General features: G+C 39.3%; 1 long non-coding RNA gene across 1 annotated transcript; it reads right to left on the bottom strand.

Annotated features, from left to right (window-relative positions):
* Window positions 1-20,299: 20,299 nt before the first annotated feature.
* Window positions 20,300-25,074, bottom strand: LOC130546211 (uncharacterized). The gene is made up of 5 exons (XR_008961754.1): window positions 24,766-25,074; window positions 23,898-24,122; window positions 23,584-23,680; window positions 23,010-23,506; window positions 20,300-22,708 (listed from the first exon to the last, which is right to left on the bottom strand). It is a non-coding gene; the product is annotated as an uncharacterized LOC130546211 (long non-coding RNA).
* Window positions 25,075-25,127: the final 53 nt, after the last annotated feature.

Here is a 25,127-nt window from a genome sequence, read left to right as displayed (position 1 = left end):
ATCAAGTGCATGTGGTAGATCCTTCTATCTAGAGTCTATACTTTGGAATAGTCTTCCCTGCACTGTCCGGGAGGCAGACACACTTTGTCAGTTTAAATCTAGACTAAAGACGCATCTTTTTAATCTTGCATACACTACACTTCCATAATATAAATCCTCTGAGGGTTTAGGCTGCATTAGTTAGATCAACCGGAACCAAAAACACAACTGATGTACTTGTTGCATCAAAGAGTACAGAACAGTACTCTACTCTCAGCCAGTCTAGTCTCATTGTTCCAAGGTTACCACAGCGAGCAGGATGCAGTTCATGGCCTGACCTGATGGTAGAGCGGAGAATGGGAAGCGGCGACCTGACAAGAGCTGAGATGATAGAGCTGGATAAAGAAGGACACGGTCACTTGACACGTCTTCACCACAAAATTTCAACTGCTATTAGATTATTAATGATAATCTTAAACTATAATTTACCTTATTAGTAAGTTTATTTATTTTATTTAGCCTTGTTGTGCAAGCACTGTCGAGCTTGTGCAGAGGCAGCAGCTTTTGCCAGAGGGGAACTGGAATCCCCTGGTTGGGCCTGGGTTCTCCTGAGGTTTTTTTTCTCGATTAGAGTTTTGGGTTCCTCGCCACCGTTTGCATACTGTTCATTTGCATTATTTGCCTGGCCGGGTAGCTGCTTTAGAATTTTAAAGTTTTACTTAATTAATATTGCATATAGGAATTTATAGTCTGTTATATTTGATCTGTGCTTCTCTCTCCTTTATCTTAAATGTGTGTGTGGGTGTGCGCGTGTGTGTGCCTGTGTGTGTGCGTACTTGTCTGTGTACGTGTGTGTGTGCGTGCGTGCGTGCCTGTCTGTGTGTGTTAGTACGTGTGCATATTGTGTGTGTGGAGTGTTTTGTATGTGGGTATGTCTGTCTTCTGTGTTTTCACCTTTTTCTTGTTTTTGCAGGTACAACTTTAATTGGTTTGCTTATAGTCAATATGTCTCATGTACAGCTGCTTTGTAACAATGAAAATCGTAAAAAGCGCTATATAAATAAAGTTGAGTTGAGTTAAATAAGTTAAAAATATCAAAACTAAATCTGAATCACTGCACAATGACAATTACTTGCTCTTTAGATCAGTGGTCCTAATACTACTATCAGTTACTATTATCAGTTAATACATGACAAACAATAGAGGGTATGCACCAGAGATGGAAACTCGAGTCCGCGACTTGGACTCGAGTCGCAAAAACAGAGACTTGCGACTTGACTTGGACTCGTGACCCACGAGACTCTTAAAAAACGCAAGTCATTTTGGTTTAAAATTGTATTCACATTCCTCCTTTACCCACATGACAGCATCATACACCAGATTTTTTTTTAAATTTCCCAATCCACTATGTTCTGCAGCAAATGTAACAACAATTCATCTCTAAACACACAAAGTCAGCATTATTATACAGTATATACACGCGCGACGCATCTGGAGGATGCGTGTTCATCATCAAAGAGTTATATAAACGAATAAAATGTCTTACTTTAGTAGCTCCTGTCCAGACCATTTAAGTGGAGCAGATATGATAATGGATGATTCACTTTAAATAGTTTACATTAGTGTTAATTTTGTTGACATAAACTATATGACGAATGTTTTCACTACGAAAACGAGACTATAACTAAATATAATTAAAGGTGTGATGAACTGGGCTTGTTTATTGTTTTATACTGTTGTCTGAGGTCTACTTATGACGTTCGTGTGGTTTTTACATTCGAAAACATCAAAATCAATAAGTAATAGGCTATTTTCTACCCAGGTTTTTAGGCCATCTCGTCAAACGCTTTGTTTAAATGGGCATGCCGCATTGAAGACTTGGAAGTAAACGCACACTGCTATGATTGGTTAGCAGTTTGTGTAGTAAACTTAGTTGGAGCCTTCTGTGAATTTGGTTAGACAAGTAACGTTAGGTTACACATTATCAGGACATATCAAGCGATCTCTAACAAAGCAATAGTGATGCATAGTACAAATATGTTTTACTCACATAAGATTGCTGCGCCATTCCTGTCGGATCCAACATTGACTGCACAGCACTGCTTTTCATTTTAGTCTCTCCGCAAATCCAGCGCCTTGTTCACAAAGGAATCCATGGTGAAATGACGCGAAAAAATGCTCAATGTTTCACGCACATGACCAGGAACGTACTTAAAAATAAACTTTAACCACGCATTCCTAATATCAGAATCCGAAGGAAGTGACTGTGTTCTTCAACAACCAGGCGCTGCACAATGTTGCATGTTTGTTGCTTGGTCGCTCTAAATAAAAATAACAGTGAAAGAAGTCCTCACTTTTGCACATATGACACGGGGCTAGCCGTTCGTGAGAGCCCTTCACTAAAGTGACAGGGTTGCCAGATCTTCACAGAAAAAATAAGCAAATAAAGACAGGACAAAAACAAACCTTGAAATGCAAATTGTTTATATATTTTATAAGACCAAAAATTCTTAAAATCTGCAACAGACCATTTATTAAGACCTAAGTGCAGAGGCTTTTGGATCTAAGACCAAACAACAAGCATAAAAGCGCTTATTTATAACAAACATGGCAACACAGCAAAAGAGCGCTGTGTGATGGAGCCTTCCGAGCAAAACGAATCTTTAGCCGAAAAATATGTCGCTATGGTTACCAGTTTTTCGATCATCACAAATGCGGGTGTGTACTTTGTGTGGCTAAAGTTATTTGTGAACCAGTGGGCGGGGCTAGAGAAGTAGTCGTTGATATTTTTCTGTGGAGGCGGTGTTCAACCTGTCATAGATAGGTGCATTCCAGGACCTGGCGTTCGCTGAGCCTGGTGTCAATAACAGTTGTAATTTCAGTAACAAGGGCATTTTCAGTTCTGACACTTACAGGATGTTCGCTTGAATACGATTCCCTCTTATATAACAAAATCTCGGGTTAAAATTGTGGTTTTAATTCATGGCTCCTTTAATGCTTGATAACGAAACTGTAATAAAAATATACTGACATTTTCGTCAACTTATAAAAACAAGATGAAAATATTCTTGTCCGACCTCGCGGACATCAGCTTGCGCGCATGTGATACTTACCTCATATAAGCAGAGAGAGAAGAGAAGTCTCTGCTCTGGGTAAATATGAACCACAGACATATGTATTCTGTGTCTCCACGCGGTTTACAAAGTGTATTTTTCTTCACAATCACTGGTAAAACGCCGCAAACTTGATGCGAGACTGCAATCGAGTCACCCTGAAACTCATTACAAAGGCAAGCACTAACATTTTATATGCCAATGTTAACTTATCCGCTAACTTGAAATTCAGCATAAAGTAACAGTTAAGCCAAAACAAACCAGCGCTATCTTGTACTGATTAGCTAAGTGATGACGTAAGTGTAATGTACATTAAAAGATTGAATGACATGCTAAAGATCAAAGCAAGTATGTAACATGTTTGCATGGTTGAAGAAATGAAAGACAGTCTGTGTATTATGTCTTTTTGACAAATATTTCTCATTTATTCTCAAGCAAAGATTGCAGCTCTGTTCTTCAAAGAGGCATGCCATGAGCCAATAGCGCTTGAGTGTGAGCCCTGTCAGAGTGATTCATTGGTTGAATGTACTTAATGAATACGCCCATTTATTGAACGAATCATTAAAGTCAAATGAGACTGAATGAACTGGTACATGTCGTTCATGGTCTAATATTCTCTGTGTTACAACAATGCATATCCAGTAGTTACTCAACTTTTCTGAAAATGAAAGGTAATGACCTGGTTTAATTTCATTCTAATGTAAAGTAAATTATGTCAAAACATTTAAATCTTTGTTTGGAACATTTAATTAAACAAAGTAAATGATTTAAACCATTTCGATTTTAGTTAGGGATGTTGCGATACCCTTTTTTCCTTCCTGATTCCGATACCTGGGCTCAGGGTATCAGCCGATACAGAGTACTGATCCGATACCAGGGTGTGTATCTGTACAGGTGCTGGTCATATAATTAGAATATCATCAAAAAGTTGATTTATTTCACTAATTTTATTCAAAAAGTCAAACTTGTATATTAAATTCATTCATTACACACAGACTGATATATTTCAAATGTTTATTTCTTTTAATTTGATGATTATAACTGACAACTAATGAAAATCCCAAATTCAGTATCTCAGAAAATTAGAATATTACTTAAGACCAATACAAAGAAAGGATTTTTAGAAATCTTGGCCAACTGAAAAGTATGAACATGAAAAGTATGAGCATGTACAGCACTCAATACTTAGTTGGGGCTCCTTTTGCCTGAATTACTGCAGCAATGCGGCGTGGCATGGAGTCGATCAGTCTGTGGCACTGCTCAGGTGTTATGAGAGGCCAGGTTGCTCTGATAGTGGCCTTCAGCTCTTCTGCATTGTTGGGTCTGGCATATCGCATCTTCCTCTTCACAATACCCCATAGATTTTCTATGGGGTTAAGGTCAGGCGAGTTTGCTGGCCAATTAAGAACAGGGATACCATGGTCCTTAAACCAGGTACTGGTAGCTTTGGCACTGTGTGCAGGTGCCAAGTCCTGTTGGAAAATGAAATCTGCATCTCCGTAAAGTTGGTCACCAACACCAATGCATAATTTATTATTTATTATTAAGAACAGCAACTGATTATTATTAACAGTTTCAATAAATTTCATGAGACTAACTGAATGAAACTTGATGAATGAAATTAATTCAGTTTCTGGCACTGGCAAGGGTGGCACGCAAGGTAATGTTCATGGCTTCTTCCTATAGAAACTAATTCCCAATAGCACCACCTGCTGTTGCACATGCATTTGTGAGAAAATCTGCACGGTCACATTTGTGAGAAAATCTGGACGTCACATTTGTGAGAAAATCTGGACGTCACATTTGTGAGAAAGTCTGTACGTCACATTTGTGAGAAAATCTGCACGGTCACATTTGTGAGAAAATCTGGACGTCACATTTGTGAGAAAATCAAGCTGAGAGAATCTCATAAAAAGGTGAGACTTAAACACAGTACATTTATGTTACACCTTTGCATTTTCTCTCAAATTGCATTATGTATTTGTAAAACGCTTTCTGTTCGTTTCAGAGTTTAGTTTCTTTTGCAAAAAAAGGTTGCGTTTGTTTGCAAAACGCTGGATTTGTTTGTTAAGTTTAGGCACAATTTTCGCTCCATAGGAATGTCCTAATTGCTGGTGGAACTGGCAGCTGAGGGTCCACTGTTGTAATAATAAAAAATAGAAGTTAAACAAACTTGGAAGACAAAAAAATGCAAGACACTATTTATTACAGTATGGTCACACTACATTCTATGTGTTGTATTTTTATTAACCACCAAATTAGTATTATACAATTCCACATGTAATTTATTTCTACTATTATTTGTTTCCAGCACACCAGAAACTAATGGCCAGAATAAATGTAAAAATCTATTTTTTTGCCAAGTCGACTAATACTTGCTACACTATTAGTTAAACATGACTAATTCGTGTACATCTGCACATAATCAGTATGCACTTTCTGGATTAATGTTTAATAAAAGTTCAGAAAAAAGGTCATTAACCAGTATCAAAAACACTTTGGTCAAGTGTTCTACATTGGTTTGCAGTTTAAGGAATGGTAGCTAGTGGTACTATAAGCCTATTTCCCACCATCAGCCCAAAACGTTCTGTTGCCTTACAATTATATTCCGTGCAAATCCAACCAAACTGCTATGGTTCTGGTCTCATTGTCCACAAAGCTCTTTGCAATATAACGTGCCAGTTATTGCATTGGTAGCACAAGTTATGAGATGTAATGTAAAATGTGTAAATGTAGAATATTTGTTTTTAGGACTCCTTTTTACTTGTTCTTTGTGTTCGCATGTGGCAATGTCACTAAACACATTCTACCAGCATGGTTAGCCAACCATACTAAGAATTCTGTGCCAAAAACTATTTCTTATTGTGCCGTGCCAAACCAACGGATTCAAGTGGAAATAGAACTGTAACCCTTCTTTACCGTTCTTAGAACTGTTTCTTAGAACACGGTGTGATCGTAGAAAAGCCACAGATGCTACACTCGGTTAGGCTAGGTTGAAAACAAGAAGAGAGAAAGATAATTTATGGGTACTATTTCTTTAAAAAAGTCCTACCAGTGTTTGTGTAGTCCGTTCGGATTTTCTTTGGGGCGCAAGGAGCTGAAGAAATATCTTAAAAAAAAGAATATAAAAAAATAACAAAAGTAATTATTGCAAGGCCAGTGCCAAGCTGTCCACACCAACTAACGTGCGACCCGTTTTAAATTCTCCACAATATTTGTGTATTTGGGATTGATATGTTACGCTCCTTATTCTGGTGGCATGCTGAGACAAATTTATGAAAAATATGCCTGTGTCCAAATATAAATGCACTTAACTGTACTGTATAAGTAGTGCAAAGGCAGACTAAAAATGAAATCTACATCAATTTAAAGTGCTACAGACGGAGAAATAAACACAACATACATATCTACCGTATTTGAATGTTATAACGAAATGTTAACTTATGAAAGTATCATTTCAAATACGGTAAAACAGCACTTCTATATACCACTGCTGTGTGCAGCAATGTACAGCATCTGCTAAATTCAACTATTTTCTCATTTTTCCATTTCTCTCTACTTTTAAGCCCTATCCGCACAGGATTAGCATTATCTGGGGACCTCGTGTGATTTAGAAATGACCTCCCCACATCTGTATTTCATGTGGCGCATTCGCACGGGATGATTTTACTCAAATTTACTGACTTATTTCCCCGATGTGATGGCAAGGCGTTTGTGTATAGTTTGTATATCCTAGTTGTGTGGTGTTAAATGATATATGACCGTACCTGTCAGGATTTAAGACCCGCGAACCAGACAGAAGATCACCGCAATCGCGGGACACAAATGTTACGAGAGTTTCCATGATAAATAAACAACCAAAATAATATCAAAACACTTCAAAACAGCCTCCATTATTTGCAAACGGTGGATCAGGGGTGAAAACTTGTCAAGGGTGAAAAAGGTGACAAACTAAACCCCGCCCCGAGCCCCGCCCCGCTAGTTAAATGCCAACATAGGTAAAGGCAAGTTAATTCACATAGCACATTTCACACGCAAAGGCAAGTCAAACTAGTTTATAGGGAGAAAATGTAACACGCTGCAAAAAATGCTTTTCTTACATTTCGGTCTTATTTCCAGTCCAAATGTTTAATAATTCTTAAATCAAATCTTTTTTTTTCAGAAAAAAAAAACCAAATGTCAAAATCATTTAAGATTATTTTGCTTACTCAATTGGCAGATTATTTTGCTTGTTTTAAGGTAAAACTCACTTAACTGTGACTTTTTTTCTGAAAACAAGACAATATTTTTTACTTTGCTAGAAAATGCTTCTTGATTTAAGAATTTTCAGATATTTGGACTAGAAAACAAGACAAAAACTCTAAGTAGGAAAGCATTTTTTGCAGTGCACCATTCAAGGATAAACACCTTTATATGATTAAAAAACGTTTGAGCGACAACTACGGTCTAAAATCAACAAGGATTGTTGTTAAGATGTTACATGAACTTAGTCAGGGCAAATAAACCACTGTAAATCTTCATTTCAGCACTCAAATTTTTGAAGCGGCTGACGGGCTAAACGTGAGGTGTTTCTCCGTCATGAAACAGGCTGTTACAGGCTGACACTTGAGCTGAGTGATACTAATATTACTGTACATTACACGTTGTGCTTTACTTGTAGCTCGAACAGTTCTCAAATCGACTTCATGTCGTAATATGAGTAATAGCTTACTGATATGTGAGACAAATGTTAAGGTTGAGACTGAGAAGCATTTTTGCAAAGGGTAACGTTAGCGAACTACTGTAGCGATAACGTAACTTACAATCTTCATAGCCATCACAACGGAAGCCTCGCGCCAAAAAAATAAACCCAGCCTCAGGCGGTAATCACCATTTAAACTGGAACACCATAATTTACAGCAGATACAAATGCATTCCGTCCAGCGAACTTAATTTAGCTGACTACAAACAGGCTAATCTAACCATCATTTACTTCAAAAATAAGTTGCTTACCGTTAGCTTGTTCCTTCATGTTTTACGCAGTGTTGCCAACTCTTTTCAATGGAAAGTAGCTAAAGCCTACCCGAAAAGTCGCTAAATGTCGCCAGATGACGTCACGCGCTAGTTTGCATATCAGTGACGTCATCACGTAGTATCTGACAAGCTAAGCGCTTCAGGTCTGCTTCCCAAATGCACAATAAATAGGCTCTTAATGACTTATTTTTCTGCTTCTGTTGGCAGACATAAAAAAACTATGTAATAGTGAGTGAACTCAACCACTTAAAACTAGCAGTCACTTTCGTTGAACAGCTAAAGTCCATTTGTGTTCATGTGTCCATACAGTCATCGCGTTTTAAATCATAAATGCTCAAACAAGGTCAATAAGTGATTAGTTCTTGTAAACACTGTTTGTACATGCCTCTCTCATTCACGCGTCAGTGCGGTCTGAACTGAATGTGCTGCTTCTCCCTGCCGCTCACTGAACAGAGGCGGTGCTGCGCTGGGAAGGCAAAAACTCTCTTTCGCGGGGCAATAGATGTGAAGCAGAATGTTTCGCTAAGTCGCCAAGGCTCATTCAGAAAGTAGCTAGATTTGTCGCTAGTCGCTTTTTGAAAAATAAGTCACTAAAGGGGTCTGAAAAGTCGCTAAATCTAGTGACAAAGTCGCCAAGTTGGCAACACTGTCCATATTTCCAGAGGCTACGTAAAACCAGTTGCCTGCAGCATCTGAAAGTGAGGCTTCAGGAGTGAGATTGGTTGGATGATGAGGGAAAGAACATTAAGGCGAGCCAATCAGAGGCAAAGTAGGGCGGGTCCATCACTTTGCCAACAGGGGAAAAAAAACGCTACAGGTGACATGAGACGGATGACTCGCAGATACAATGACGACGACCGACGACCCCCCCCCACGATTTTTTTTACAGATCTAAACGATTCATGTGAATGACCTATTTCAAGGTGAAAACGGCGAATTTCGTCGAAAGGTGACAAGTTTCCACCCCTGGTGGATAAAACCTTGAAAAATGATACATGAGCCCGCCAAATCACAGAGATGCCAATTCGCATGGGACTAATATTATCACAGGACCTCGGTGTTCGTCAAATTATGGTAGGTGATTTGTGGGGGAATTTTTACTTTACAAATTACAGACATGGCCGATTCCCAAGGGATTAAGATCACAGACAACCTCTGCAATTATTACAAATGACCAGAGGTCCCCAGGTAATACTAATCCCGTGCGAATAGGGCTTAAGTCTCCCCAACCGGAAATTGCCTAGGGTTCTGACCGTGAAACGCAGAAGTCACGCATGCATAAAGCCCATTACCTCTGCCAGTAGGCAAGACTCACAAGTTTGTGACCATAAAATCTGCGTAGACACAGCCGGTGTGAGACTGAGCGACATAGGAATAGCAATCCGAATGAACAAGTATAATTTCGACTAAAGCAGGAGAATCAAATGCTGACCTAAATTTCATGATTATTATTAAGATAGTAATCAAATTCACATAATATAATACATTTATTATATTATGTCTATGTATAGTATGTATTTATCTATTGAAGTCAGATAATATTGCGTGATGTTAAAATAACAAGAAAGTGCAAAAAATGGAACACACAGAAGCCTTTGTCATGCCAGTGGTCTCCGGCATTGGGCAGTCGTGGCCTAATGGTTAGAGTCGGACTCATGACCAGAAGGTTGCCGGTTCGATTCCCAGGGCCGGCGGGTAACAACTGAGGTGCCCTTGAGCAAGGCACTTTACCCCTACTTGCTCCCCGGGCGCTGCAGTGATAGCTGCCCACTGCTCCGGGGGTACGTGTGTTCACTACTCTCTGGATGGGTTAAATGCAGAGGTCACCTTTCGTTGCCTTGTACATGTGCAATGACAATAAAGTTTAATCTAATCTAATCTAAAATTATCCAATACAATCCAAAGTCACTTGGCTGTTGCAGTGCATTACATTACATTTAAAAAAAAAAATCAAAGCAGGCAGTATGAAACGCCTGGTTCATCCGCGCTGAATCCGCGGAATATAACACACCGTTCGCGCATCTATGAAAGCATAATGAATGAACGCGCGCTCCATAAACTTCACGGTTGCGCATTTGTCGAAGTACCATGAACGTGATCTCCATCCACGCTGTAAACGCACCGGTGTCGCATCCGTGAAAGCACAATTAATGCGGGAACCAAAGTGTCATTGTTATTCTTTAAAGGGGTGACACCAGGGCTGGACTTAGGAGGATGGGGGTCCCTGGGCTTGAGTTGTTTTCGGGGCTCTCGTACCATTTTAAATCATGTGTTTGTTAGCATTAGTAAATGTTATTTTTCTCCAATGACTAACAATGACACGTGTTCATTGGTTTACACGTTTGTAATGCTTGTTTTGACAGTGGGAGCCACAAGTGGTGCGTTTATAGCGTGTAGGACGTTTCAAACATACTTAAATGTAAAATCCAATCAACATTAATAATCAACATTACAATATCAAGGGGACTAATATAGTTTTTGACATAATCATACAGCCCTACCATTATGTATTTTAAAATTAAATTTATTGATCCATAATAAGAAAACTACTAAAAAGGAACAAATGTGTGTGTTCTCCCTGTATTTCTCGAGGATGTTGAGAGATTATACGTCTTGGATCTAAAATTTGAGAACACCTGCATTAACATGAAACCAACAATGAGCAATACAGTTGTCAGCATTTATTAATCTTGTTTATTGTTAGTTAATGCCAAATACAATTGTTCATGTTAGTTCAGGTGCATGTTTTTAAAAATATTAGTAAATACTGAAAATAAAGATTAACAAATGCAGACATGTAATCTAATGCTTAACTAATGTTAACAAATGCAACGGTGTAAAGTGTTAAAAATATATTAGTATTCTATTGCAATTCCATCAGTAAAGCATATGACAGATCTATGAGTTTGAAATGCACATTAAAATTGTATTCATATAATGAGATGAAACGTCTTATTATGGCTTAAATAGTTTCATAATAATGAGATGGGTCCATAGTTTTGTAAAGTCTAGTTAACTGAGGTTGTGCAGGGCAAATAGGGCACCCCTCTGTTATAAATTCTTTTAATTACTTTATGACTAACATAACATCATTTTAATGTCAAATTCTTAAATGTAAATCTAAGAGACAGTTTAATGCAGCTCACAGGCCATGAATCCATGAATGGTATATCTGCAAGGTATCATCTTAATTTAGCATTTACATTTTGCCAGAGATCTCAACGTCAGAAATGAAATAACTATCTAAACGCAGTTTGTCCCTTCACGCGTCCCGTAGTTCGGTTGTTTTAACTTTGTTTATTAGTTAGCAGAATGTTTTCATTTTTTATTTACATGGATGGATTTAACAGTGTTTGCGTATTATTTACAAGAACCGCTTATGGCCACAGAACGGGAAATATTAGAAATAAACTCTATATTACCTGTTTTTATTCAGAGATGTCTGCAGAACACAACACTTTTCATAACACGTTTTTTGTAAAAGCAAAGAAAGTGTAACAACAACAACAGCTAGTAGACTCTACTGCATCTACCTGTCGATGAACCGATCTGTCGTCTTCAGTGAGCGGACACAGACTGTGAGGCGCGAGCGTCAAATGGAAAACGCGGAGTGGAATCATATAGCGGTGTAATAAGAGAAAGTTTTTCGCGGGGATGTGAATCCTCTCTACTCTACTTCGGCTACCGTTCAACTTCGCCTACCAAAGGCGGGCGCCAGCCACGTCGGTCCGCGAGTTTCAAAGGAGAAATAACTGAAATAAAACCGGAGGGTGGCGGCCTGGCGGGAGATGGTGACAGGTATGCTCTGGATTCTCTGCCTAAAGATCAAGGTGTGGTGCCATGGGTGTAAAGAATCATTATTTCCTAAATGCTGTTCTTTCGCGTTCTTGTCTCTCAGTTTTTGGTTTTCTTTAAGCGCGGCACTGCGATTGCGCTTGTCAGCCATTAGAACAAACGTCTTAATGAGCAGACAGGTTTCAACTGCGGTAAACGTAACGGATAGAATCCAAAAATGACCAATCAGGAAACGCCAACATGACTGACGGAACGATTAGCCAATTAAATGACATCGTTCCTTACATAAGGCAGTGCTATTGAACATTGGTAGGCCAATGCACAAAGTTTAAATGAAAAATAAAATTACTGGCATATAACTAAACAAATCAAATTAACGACAGCAGGCGGGCCCCCTGAAGGGCGGGGCCCCTGGGCTGGAGCCCAGTCAAGGCCAATGGTAAGTCCGGCCTTGGGTGACACAGCTAAAAGGAATATTATTGTTTGTTTTAGATGTAATGCAATGTGTATACACGATTTAAGGTTAAAAACACTGTATTTTCCACACACCGTGCATGATTGCATCTCCTCTTTGCTCCGCCTCTCTGAAACACGCAGATTTTTAACAAAGCTCATGGCTCTGAAAAGCAAGGTGTGCTATGATTGGCCAGTTAACCAGTGTGTAGTGATTGGTGGAATACTGCAAGCATGTGACAGAAATGTAATGCCTCCTACCATACTTGGAACATCAGGTTCCTCTTCAATTGTACTGACCGGTACGCCCACCTTACTTGCGAATACATTTGGGCGGCCTTAGTCAAATAAGACCACCAACTGATGTAGATTTGTGGGGGTGTGGTTACATGAGGCGTTTCAGGCAGGTCGGGGTGAGCATTGGCTTTTACATAAATGAAAGTGTGGGAACAAAAGATGCGTTCTGTGCAATTTTACGTGTGTAATACATGCATGGGCAACTTATAACACACCAAGTGCCATTTGATCCCTTTAAAAAGGACTCCAGTCTAATGCACCGCAATAGCCAAGTAACTGTGGGTTGCGACGCATGAAGAATACAAACAGCATTCGTTTTATTTAAAGGGGTCATATGGCGCAAATACATGTTTTTCTGTGTCTTTGGTGTGTTATAAGTTGCCCATGCATGTGTTAGACACGTAAAATGGCAGAAATGAAAGTGTGGGAACAAAAGAGTCATTCTATCTGAAAGCGAACGCTCACTCAGACCTGCCTGAAATGCCTTGTGTAACCACACCCCCACAAATCTACGTCAGTTGGTGGTATGATTTGACTTTGGCGGGCCCGGAACGAATTCCCTCCCGGTCCGTATCCGCAGATTGAGCGTCTATATTTTTGCACAGCTCTACTATTTGCCAGACAAAATACCCCAGTAACAAGCTATAGCATACCTTAGCAACACACAGTTAACAGCTTAAAAACCTAACAACATATGGCAACCAGAATAAATGCCCTAGCAACCAGATGCATACCTTAGCAACACACAGTAAACAGCTGAAAAACCTAACATACAGCAACCAGATTAAACACCCTAGCAACACCTAATTACAAACCGAAAAAGCCTAGTTACAAGCTAGCATACTGTACCCACACACAGTTAATAGCTAAAGAAAATTAACAACACATAGCAACCAGATTAAACACTAGTAACCAACTAGAGAAAAGAAAAAAACACTACCCCTCTCTCTTCCTCTCAACAGGTATTGGTCTGGCTTTTGTCGAAACTAGTAACTTTGTATTAGCACCTATTGTATTATTGCTCCTGTATGACATATCGCTTATTGCAAACCCTGAACTCTCTGTAAGTCTCTTTGGATAAAAGGGTCTGCTAAATGACTACATGTAACTACAAAACTCTAGCAACACCTACCTAAATACTGTACCAGCTAGCAACACCTACTTAACAGACGAAATAGCTTAGTAGCAAGATACCATACCTTAGCAACATGGTTAACAATTTAAAAACCTCATCACACAGCAACCAGATGAAACGCTATATTTACCAGCTACAACACCCTAGCAACACATATTTACCAGCTGCAATACCCTAGTAACAAGCTAGCATACCTTAGCAACACAGTATGCTAGCATGTTAGTAGGGTATTGGTCTTGTTACTTCCCTGATCTCAAGAAGTTTTTTGCTGTGTCCAGGTTTGCAGTTGTTGCGTGTCTGTTCACTTCACTGTGAAAGAGAGAGCGAGTGATCTTTCATGATGTGTCTTAATCTGCAGGTTTAAATGCATTACTAGCGATGATATTCCGTTGATCTTACCTGACTTTCTGACAGTTCTCATGAGCTCCATGCGACTCATTCTGAGGGCCTCGAGAGAATCTCTTAGCTTCCTTATTTTGAAATTGATGTTCTCCAGCAATTTCTATAAGACAAGAGCAAAACATCATGATTGACAACACAGAGATTTAACGTGTTCAGCATTTAGATGTGTACGAGTATATGTGCACTATAGTTTGAGCTCTTACCAAGTTCTCGTCCCTCTTCCAGTACGTTATCTTCCATTCCATCCTCAGTCTTTCCAGTTTCTCTTTCATGCTCATCATCTCACCAGCGATGGCCTTCTGGTGCACAGCTATTGTGTCCAACTCTTCTTTTCTAGACAAAAAACACAAGTCAGAGGTTAAAGAGAAACACATTCTAGCACTGTTGCTGATGTGAAATCAATGAGAGAGTTGCCGTCGTTACAACTCACATCGTTTTCAGCAGCATCATGTGCTCCGGGTGTCCAGTCTGCTGATCCTGTTTTACACAAACACACATTTAGAAAAACATTCCCTCAGAACAAAATCACATGAAAGCACAGCGTTCCATCCCACTTAAAGAAGAAAAGAGCAAACACACCTCTGGGTTGGTTTCATCTGGGTCCCAGACGAAACTTTCCCGCAGCTCAGGTGGGAGGCTTTGAAAAACTTGACATTGCAACACGTCGAATGTCTCGGATTCTTTCTCGAGACTCTGGAGTTCACTGCAATCGGATCACATAACAGTGATGGCATTAACAAACGGTAAAACATGTTTTAGCAGCACTGTCTGTGTACAACTGAAACGTAAGGAAACAGAAGAAGAATACTTGTGTATATTTAGATGTGTGATGCGTCTACTTGCATTTCTTGTTTATTTATCCTCTCATTCCATCCACTGAGGACTATGAAATTATCCCCAAGGGCAATCCTAACACTCCGAGCCCTGTGAAATAAATCGTTACGATCAGAATCACGATGCATTTCTCAATAAGTTCAGGCAAGTTTGATTCAGGAGTATGAAGTGAGGCGTACAGGACGTCACTCCGCTCATCTTCATTTTCATGTCCTGTGGTCTTAGACACAATTCACGTTTTCTCTTTGACAGTAATAATTATGTGAAGTTTTTTCCTACAGCAGAACGTGAGGCCCACACAGAGATGTGAGATCACATGAAGAGACCAAAAGCTGAGACAGCATGAATCCATATGAACAAGATGCTTGAAGCAAACGACTCTATGATGGACACATCAGATCTGTGTGCGCGCACCTTTCTATCATATTAAAACCTCTCTTGATTATTAGGGTTAATGGCAACACGTGTTTGGAAATCTGTTTTGACACAAAAACCACCAATATCAACAAATGCATTTCATGAAATCATACGAATGAGAAGGGTCTTACTCCGCTTCAGCTTTCTGAATAGAACTCCTCACATCATCTTCGTTTTCATGTCTTTCCTCCTCCAGGACGCGCCGACGGACATGAGGACGCTGTTCAAACAAAGCAGGAACAAGAGATATTTAATACGTTTTGTAAGAAGATGATTTGTTGGATACAAATGTATTTTTAAGAAAAAAATACAACAACGAGTGAAATACATGATATGTTGGGGGCTTTTCCTGTGGGTTCAGCGGAGGCAGCACGCCACCTGCTAAGCAACATTAATATTTCATGTTAATAGTCATGATTTACTTCACACTCGATCAAGGATTGTTTCATTCGAACGATTGGGAATGTAGCACAGCGGTTCAAGGTTTTATGAGCTCACCCATGTGCCGTGCGACGGACTGATTCCACGCACGGTTCCATCTGCTATCCGTGACCTTTAGGAATGGGATTTTCTTTGGCGGCGGGGTGACTAACGGCGACAAAACATCAGATTGAAACAGTTAGTATGCATCGTGTGTTTTTGACTTCACCTTCTAGCCTCTTGTAAAATATTACAATTTGTAATATTTGGTTTAATGTCGTTTTAACCAACTCACCAATATTTGGAATGGATCCGCAGACGCTGCAACCGTCTCTTCTTCTTATGATATGGTGTGTGAAACAGCTCTCCTCAGTTAGTGTCCACACACTTTTCGGTTTGTCGTCTGGGATGTTGAGGAACAGGATTCTTTTGGGGGCTGGATTGTCTAACAGCGAAATAACATCAGGTTTCTTTCGTGTTGAAACCGTTAACGTGTACATCGTGTATTTTACTTCACCCTCAAGCCTCTCTTATAATATGACACGTTTCAAAGTTGGCACGCTGGTTTAATGTCTAACTCACCGAAAGATGGAATTTTGCCACAGACGCTACACCGAGCTCTACTTTTTGGGACGGGTGGTGGCACAGGTCTTTTCCCAGCAGGTGGGTGTGGCCGTAAAGCATCAACACCTGCAAAAGGATATTTTTATCTTAAATATGGCTTTCAAGAAGAAGCTTCATGCACTTTTCCTTTCAAGCAATACCTTTTTTAAATAAAGATGCCAAACTTCACCTGAACAAGTTTGTTGTTCTGTGGTGTTGATGATGGGCCTTAAACGCCTAAACTTGTTCGGAATCATTTTCTCTGCAAAAAGAAAACACAACAGATTCACATCGACTTCACTTTCACAAGACCAGTTTTCCATCACTGACATCAGGTGTGACACAATATACCGTATGGTCATGACATCAATAACCATGACATGACTATAGACATTGTGTTAATACTACACGTGATAATATTGTAAATAATTGTGTCAAGTCAACACAGTATGTGATGGTTCTACACACGTTTAACATTTTGTCAAGGGTTAAACAACACAACACAACACAACAGTAACAAATTCTTGCTCTCTCTCCCTCCATACACTCGTATTCAGTTTGATTCACACACATTCACACACTAAACAAACTGAAGTAACGAGGAATTTGACTGATATAATTGTGTTGTTTACCTCAATAATCAATAGATATGTCAATAACATCACTATTGTAAAAACGGACGCTTCTGATCTGCATCCAAAGACATGATTTAAAAGTGGAGGTTGATCGTGTGTGTTTTTGTTGGCGAGTTACGGAAGATCCTTCCATCTTATCAGAAGAACTATAGCAATTTTTCATCGTCTGTAGATCGGCTTTGAACATTGATAAAGAAGATGTCTGCCATATCTCTGCCAGATGTCTATACGAGGTCTCCAAACATTCAACATGTGCGGCATATCGCGCCGGCCGGGATCCCGAGCAAGTGCAGACGAAGAGCTTCATCATGAACTCATTTGTTGACATTTCTTGTACAATTCTATTGAAAACGTAATATATTCGCTGCATATGGTAATTCATAGCCACAGTCTTACCTGTCCATTTTGTAGTATCATTTACGAGGGGAACCTGCACTTACATTGTGTCTTTGCTTAGTTCAAGTTAAAAACACATTTCAGAAAGTGCACTTTTCATTAACATTTTAATAAAGGCATTCCCACAAGATGACCTCATATTTGTTATTCTTATTGTACACATTGAACACTTAAACAGCCTCTGGTTCTTTATCCCATCATGGAAAAGATTCATACAACTGCCAGCAGGTTAACCTGACAGCAAGCCTGCATAAAAATGCAATTCCTGATTATTATATGTAGTTTATATCATCTCATGTCCCTCATGATTCATAACGAATACATTTATACCATGGTATTTAAGTGCAAGATCACAGCCTTGAGTTTGGGACAATGTCCTGTATTAAAATTGCTACAATCACCTAGCCGTTTGTTCCAAAGCACCGGAACAAACAAATATTGACTAATTTGTTCAAATGGTTTTAACCTACGGTTTATGATTGCATAACGGCAGCAGGTGTCCAAATACAGCACAGCTGACATTGATCACCTGCTCATTATATTACTGCACAAGAGCCTGAGCTGATCATCATAACACTTTTCATCTCTAGTATTGGAAAAGGAAATCAATTAAGCCTATAACAACGTCTGAAAGCACCATGTGTATAGTCACAAATAAGAGAACTCAATGCAAGTCTTAATAAGCTCGAAGGGAACTAAAATTACATTTGTCATGGACAGTATGCAGATCATGCATGAAACGTTGTTTGCACATGAGGTAGCTAGGGTGATGGTCAGATGGCCAGAGTTCGATCTATGCATTTTAGGAGATCACAGACTGGTTCTTCCTAAAGTTTAGGGTGAAGATGATAAAGATGTTAGAGCATTTTATAAACTTTTTTTTACAAAATACTTTTTTCCCCTCACAAATGATATAGTTATATCTAACTTAAAAATAATGACAATACATCATATAGAAACAACATGCAAACATAACTGTCAACTACCATTTGTTATGTGTCAAGCTCAGTTCCTGGAGGGCCGCAGGTCTGCAGAGGTTTGCTCCAACCCACACCTGCTTGAAAGTTTCTAATAATCCTGAAGACCTTGATGAGATGAATCAGGTGTGTTTGATTAGGGTTGGAGCTGCAGCCCTCCAGGAATTGATTCTGACAACTGGGCCAGTGAAACCAGACCGACAAATCATGAATTGTCATGGTATAGAAAAGGGTCCTGCCCAAACTGCTGTTATAAAATTAGAAGCACACAATCCTCTAGAACGAGGTCTCCAGCTCCAACCCCAATCAAACACAGCTGAAGCGTCTAATCAAGGTGTTCATGGTTGCTTGATAATTACAGACAGGTGTGCTGAAGACAGGGCTGGAGCTGCAGTCTGCAGGAAGGTAGCTCTCCAGGAACAGGGTTGGAGATCCCTGCTCTAGAATGTCATTATATGCTGTAGCATTAAGATTTAGTTTAGGCTTTTGTCGTGATATTGGTTTAGCATTGATATCAAGATATTTTAGTCATAGATTATAGTACATGTTTAGATTAAATAATTTTTTGTAATTCAAATATTTTACTATTTTCCCAAGATCTAATGACTCCTAATTGTGAAGCAATTTTTATCTGTCTACTGCAGATATAAATAACCATATTAACAATAGATCAGGGGTGCCCAATCCTGCTCCTGGAGATCTACTATCCTGCAGAGTTCAGCTCAACCCTAATGAAATACACCTGCCTGTTGTTTTTCAAGTAAGCCAGAAGATCTTCGCTGCGTCCCAAACCGCATACTGTCGTACTATATAGTAGGCAAAAAGCAGTAGGCGAAAGAGTAGTATGTTCCAAACCTCAGTATTCATAAAACAGTAGGCGAGAAATTTACGCCTGGTGCACTATTTCTCGCGAGATTTGGACGTGTGTATACTACTGTGGCGTCCGAAACCACCTACTTACCTATAGTATGAGAAAACAATATAGTATGTCCCAATCCTCAGTATTCATAAAAGAGTAGGTGAGAAATTCGCGGATGTCTTACTGGTTACGCCCACATTCTGAAGCACCCAGCGACAGATCCTTGGGATACTACTATATCCCATGAGCCCACGGGACAGGATAAGTTCATACAGGAGCATAGCGGAGAACTGCGAGGCAGGTGTTTTCAAAAGTGAGTATTACTAGCCAACAACGCGTTTCTTTGCGTTGCAGTCGCATTTGTTAAAGTGCTGTAGCGTAAAGTTAACCTGTAAGATGCTACATAGTAAAGTACATTTGTGATTTTGCTGTGAAAATGCAGTGTTTTAATACAAACCCGATTCCAAAAAAGTTGGGACACTGTACAAATTGTGAATAAAAAAGGAATGCAATAATTTACGAATCTCATAAACTTATATTTTATTCACAATAGAATATAGATAACATATCAAATGTTGAAAGTGAGACATTTTGAAATGTCATGCCAAATATTGGCTCATTTTGGATTTCATGAGAGCTACACATTCCAAAAAAGTTGGGACAGGTAGCAATAAGAGGCCGGAAAAGTTAAATGTACATATAAGGAACAGCTGGAGGACCAATTTGCAACTTATTAGGTCAATTGGCAACATGATTGGGTATAAAAAGAGCCTCTCAGAGTGGCAGTGTCTCTCAGAAGTCAAGATGGGCAGAGGATCACCAATTCCCCCAATGCTGCGGCGAAAAATAGTGGAGCAATATCAGAAAGGAGTTTCTCAGAGAAAAATTGCAAAGAGTTTGAAGTTATCATCATCTACAGTGCATAATATCATCCAAAGATTCAGAGAATCTGGAACAATCTCTGTGCGTAAGGGTCAAGGCCGGAAAACCATACTGGATGCCCGTGATCTTCGGGCCCTTAGACGGCACTGCATCACATACAGGAATGCTACTGTAATGGAAATCACAACATGGGCTCAGGAATACTTCCAGAAAACATTGTCGGTGAACACAATCCACCGTGCCATTCGCCGTTGCCGGCTAAAACTCTATAGGTCAAAAAAGAAGCCATATCTAAACATGATCCAGAAGCGCAGGCGTTTTCTCTGGGCCAAGGCTCATTTAAAATGGACTGTGGCAAAGTGGAAAACTGTTCTGTGGTCAGACGAATCAAAATTTGAAGTTCTTTTTGGAAAACTGGGACGCCATGTCATCCGGACTAAAGAGGACAAGGACAACCCAAGTTGTTATCAGCGCTCAGTTCAGAAGCCTGCATCTCTGATGGTATGGGTGCATGAGTGCGTGTGGCATGGGCAGCTTACACATCTGGAAAGGCACCATCAATGCTGAAAGGTATATCCAAGTTCTAGAACAACATATGCTCCCATCCAGACGTCGTCTCTTTCAGGGAAGACCTTGCATTTTCCGACATGACAATGCCAGACCACATACTGCATCAATTACAACATCATGGCTGCGTAGAAGAAGGATCCGGGTACTGAAATGGCCAGCCTGCAGTCCAGATCTTTCACCCATAGAAAACATTTGGCGCATCATAAAGAGGAAGATGCGACAAAGAAGACCTAAGACAGTCGAGCAACTAGAAGCCTGTATTAGACAAGAATGGGACAACATTCCTATTCCTAAACTTGAGCAACTTGTGTCCTCAGTCCCCAGACGTTTGCAGACTGTTATAAAAAGAAGAGGGGATGCCACACAGTGGTAAACATGGCCTTGTCCCAACTTTTTTGAGATGTGTTGATGCCATGAAATTTAAAATCAACTTATTTTTCCCTTAAAATGATACATTCTCTCAGTTTAAACACTTGATATGTCATCTATGTTGTATTCTGAATAAAATATTGAAATTTGAAACTTCCACATCATTGCATTCTGTTTTTATTCACAATTTGTACAGTGTCCCAACTTTTTTGGAATCGGGTTTGTATGTCTAGCTTAAAGGGGCGTTCCACGCACACACGCGTCTTCGAAGTAGACTTAACGTAAACCATACGGATGTTAAAGATGCTTTTTAATGTCTGTGTAACATGTGACCTGACATTTTCTCGATAAGTATTGCAAATGAGCACATCACAACATGAAATACACATCACAGTAATGTAGCTTACGTCTGTTAACATGTGGTACAAAGCATCGTTCACTGCTTGCATAGATACATATAAGTCATGTAAATTAACATATTTACTTAAGTCACTAAACATAATGTATATATTTTATTTGTCCATTAGTACTGTTGATGAATTCAGGAACATTTGAGTTGAATAAACAGCGAGTTAACACATGTGCAACTACCTCCACATTTAAATGCAGTATTGAGCACAAACCGGTGAAGGCCAAGAAAGGGCTGCAAAAAAGAGTGGGTTTAATGCTGAGTCATTCATTTTAAATACATTTGCCTTTTTAGTGCATTTACATTTATTTACATCTATGCACTCAATTCATTCGATTACTGTTTATCAAGTTACTGCTTATAAGTTTTTATGTTGCTTCATTTCCCACCAATTTCCCACCATTCTTTATTAATCGAAAAACAGGAAGGTTTTACAAAGTTTTTAGTTTTACTTGGCTGTTAAGTGCTTAACAGAACAACACATGGTTTGTATGCAATTTCTCAAAATAAAAAAGCAGTTTCTTGTGTTTATAGAGAAACACACACACAGTTAGTGGAACTTTATGTTATTGTGACACACAATAAGAAGAACTTAATGTTGTCATATACCTATTGTCATTTTTTAAATGTACGTTGCAGTATGTTTTAGTTAACAGATGCATGAATATTAGGTAATATGTAAACAAACAGGTATTATGTGTTCTTTTGATTGTCACTGCAATCAGACATTTGAAATAATGCATATATTTTCATTTTTTAGGGAAAAAATGTTATGCTTATGCTAATGCTAAACTCATGCAGGTTTGGTCAGCTGAACAAAAATCCTTCTTGGATAGAATTGAACACCACCAAGAGAGAAATCAACAACGTGATGAGATGTTACTTTCAAGGTTTATGGAAGAAAGCACTCGCTCAACTGAATGTCTGTTAGGAAAGATATTTGATGGTCTTGGATATTTTGATGGTCTATTGATGGAGTATTGTTCCTCAACCCTACCAAGCAGCTCCTCCTTTCCCGGGACAGCCTCCAAAGCCTTTTCTGCAGCCTCAACAGCAATACATGGGCCAGTTTTACAATAGGCCAATGTACCACTCCCATAGTAGCCCAGATGGCAGCAGAAACTGTAGCTCTGACCATAGCCTACACGATCTGGGTTAGATGAGAGAGAAAAAAAAAACAGTCAGGCTCTTGTTGTGTTAGCCATTTGTTTTGGGGTGTTTTTGTAAGTTTTATTGCCAGTTATGGCAAGTTTTTTTTTTCAATTTGAGTTGACACCTGTAACTTTAATGTTGTAGTTTTGCAAAGAAAGTTGTATTTGCAGCTTAGGCAAACTTTTTTGCACATGTCATGATTAACATTTTAGTTGTGTTTTAGAAATGGGTACCTTTTGCACTTGTGAGAGAGAACTTTTTCAAATGTGTCAAACTGTTCTTTATTAAAAGTGTCTTACCTTTTCAACGCAGTGTTGTTTTTAAGTGGCTTCATTTAGTGGAAATACCCTGCACATAGGGGAAAGTGGTTTGACATAGAAGTTGTGAGAGCTGTTCTTGCATTGTTTCCAGTTGCACTGTACTTCACATTCACTGGCTGGTTAGGCTGAGGATACATGGCATTGAGGTCACAAGCCTCTTCCAACCACCTGCTGTTGGTATTGTCCTTCTCATTCTGACAGAAGTTATGTAGTGCACAGCAGGTGGCAGTCACAGCCGGCATAATGGAAAAGTGAAAATCACTCCTTTTTAACACCACCCTCCATCTTGACTTTAACATCCCAAAGGTGTTTTCAACTCCTACCCGTAGTGAGCTCAGGTACACATTAAAAGATTCTTGTTCTGGGGTTAAACGTGCAGAGTTTGTGTACCCTTTCAAGAGCCAGTCGAGGAGTGGGTATTCAGGATCCCCGACTATTAAAAGTCTCGTGTCCTGTCCCTCGATGTTTTTCACACCCTAAAAAAATAATAAGGTGAGACATTATTTAATTCATGTTCTCTTATACTAAAAAGTAAAAATGTCACAAGCCTCACCTTTGGCAGCAGGTGACATCTTTGGAAGAGATCAGACTGGCGCAGCACATTGGCATCATGTGCGCTGCCAGGCATTTTACAGCTGATGCTCCAAAAACTGAAAATAAAGTATAATTAGTTTTTGTAAAAATTGCTGTGCTACTAATCTCTCTAATATTTTTTTCATTATTTATAAAATAAATACTGTTCTTCCCACATAGTGTCATAATGCTTTTTTAAAAGCAGATGATTTATTCATTAATAGTTTTTAATTGTTTATTATTTTGAAAAAATACATGTCAAAATTATGTCATGCTAAAAATGAATTTACTTACCATGATTTGTGAAGCAACCGCTTGCAAGACGTAAGACGGCCACCCTTTTCTGTTGACAAAGTCCTTGTACCCATCTGAAGGAGGAAGGATGGGAATATGTGTGCCATCTTTAAGTCCCATTATTTGCGGGATGTTGTGTGCTTCCTGAAACCTTCTAGCGATCTCCGTTGCCTCCTCCTCATTTGGTACCCAAATCAGCTGCTTTATCGGTCCTTGCACCATGCCCTTACAGAACAAGTAAACAAATTTCTTCACCGTGCTTTTATGGACCCCAAACTGATTAGAAATGACACGGTACTCTGTACAGCTACCGAGCACGATTGCGTCTCGCATTGTTAGCGGTATTGGTGCTCTCACGGTAATATCATCGGGTGCCATGTACCCCTCCACCATCGTACAGAGTCTCATAAATGACTGTCGAGTCATTATGAAAATTTCCTTCCATTCATCATCTGTGAAGTGGGAAAGAACAACGTTTTCCCACCAGTCTTTGCTTCGAACCCGCATCCACAGACTTTAAAGTTGTATAAATCAAGGCAGCACGGAATAAAGCTTCATCTTCGCGTCGCCTTCTAATTAGAATACCAAATAGTAAATTATCAAGTCTATTTTTTAAAAAGTAAAATAGTGGCACGAGAAAGGATAGTAGTATCTGCATCCTGAAACAGCGGGAAAGACCCATTCATGCGCTGTGCGCATGTCAAAAGATTTAATCCACTTTAAGCATATAAACACACACATCAATCCGTAAATTTAATCTATTGTTTATGTAAACACTACATTCGGATTACACAATCTGATTAAATTCAATCCAATGTGTCCATATAAACGCAGATAGTGTCTCAGTCTGTCTTGTCCTGTTAGTCACCTTGAGGAGCGTCAGGATGTCGCTCCTTGAGGCAGGGGTTCCCCATCTTGTCATGTCTTTCTTGATCTTGTGGCAGAATCACGGCAGGATCCCTTGTTTCACGTGGAGAGAGGCGTTTTGGCCCTGTTGGCCTTCCATATCCTCTCTCGCCGGTGTCGCGTCTTTGTCCCCACCCTCTATGGAATTCCAAAAGTGACAATATTAAAAATAAATAAATACAAAAATAAATCCATGAAGAAATGTAAAAAAGCAAAAATAAATGAGTATTTATACTTTTATTTCCTTATTTATGGGTAATTATATATTTTTTCACGCTTATTTATTTTTTCATTTATTTATTTATACATTTATTTATTTCCACA

The sequence above is a fragment of the Triplophysa rosa genome, linkage group LG22 (assembly GCF_024868665.1).
Source record: "Triplophysa rosa linkage group LG22, Trosa_1v2, whole genome shotgun sequence".
Taxonomy (NCBI): Eukaryota; Metazoa; Chordata; class Actinopteri; order Cypriniformes; family Nemacheilidae; genus Triplophysa; species Triplophysa rosa.
This window is presented reverse-complemented; position numbering and strand designations above follow the sequence as displayed.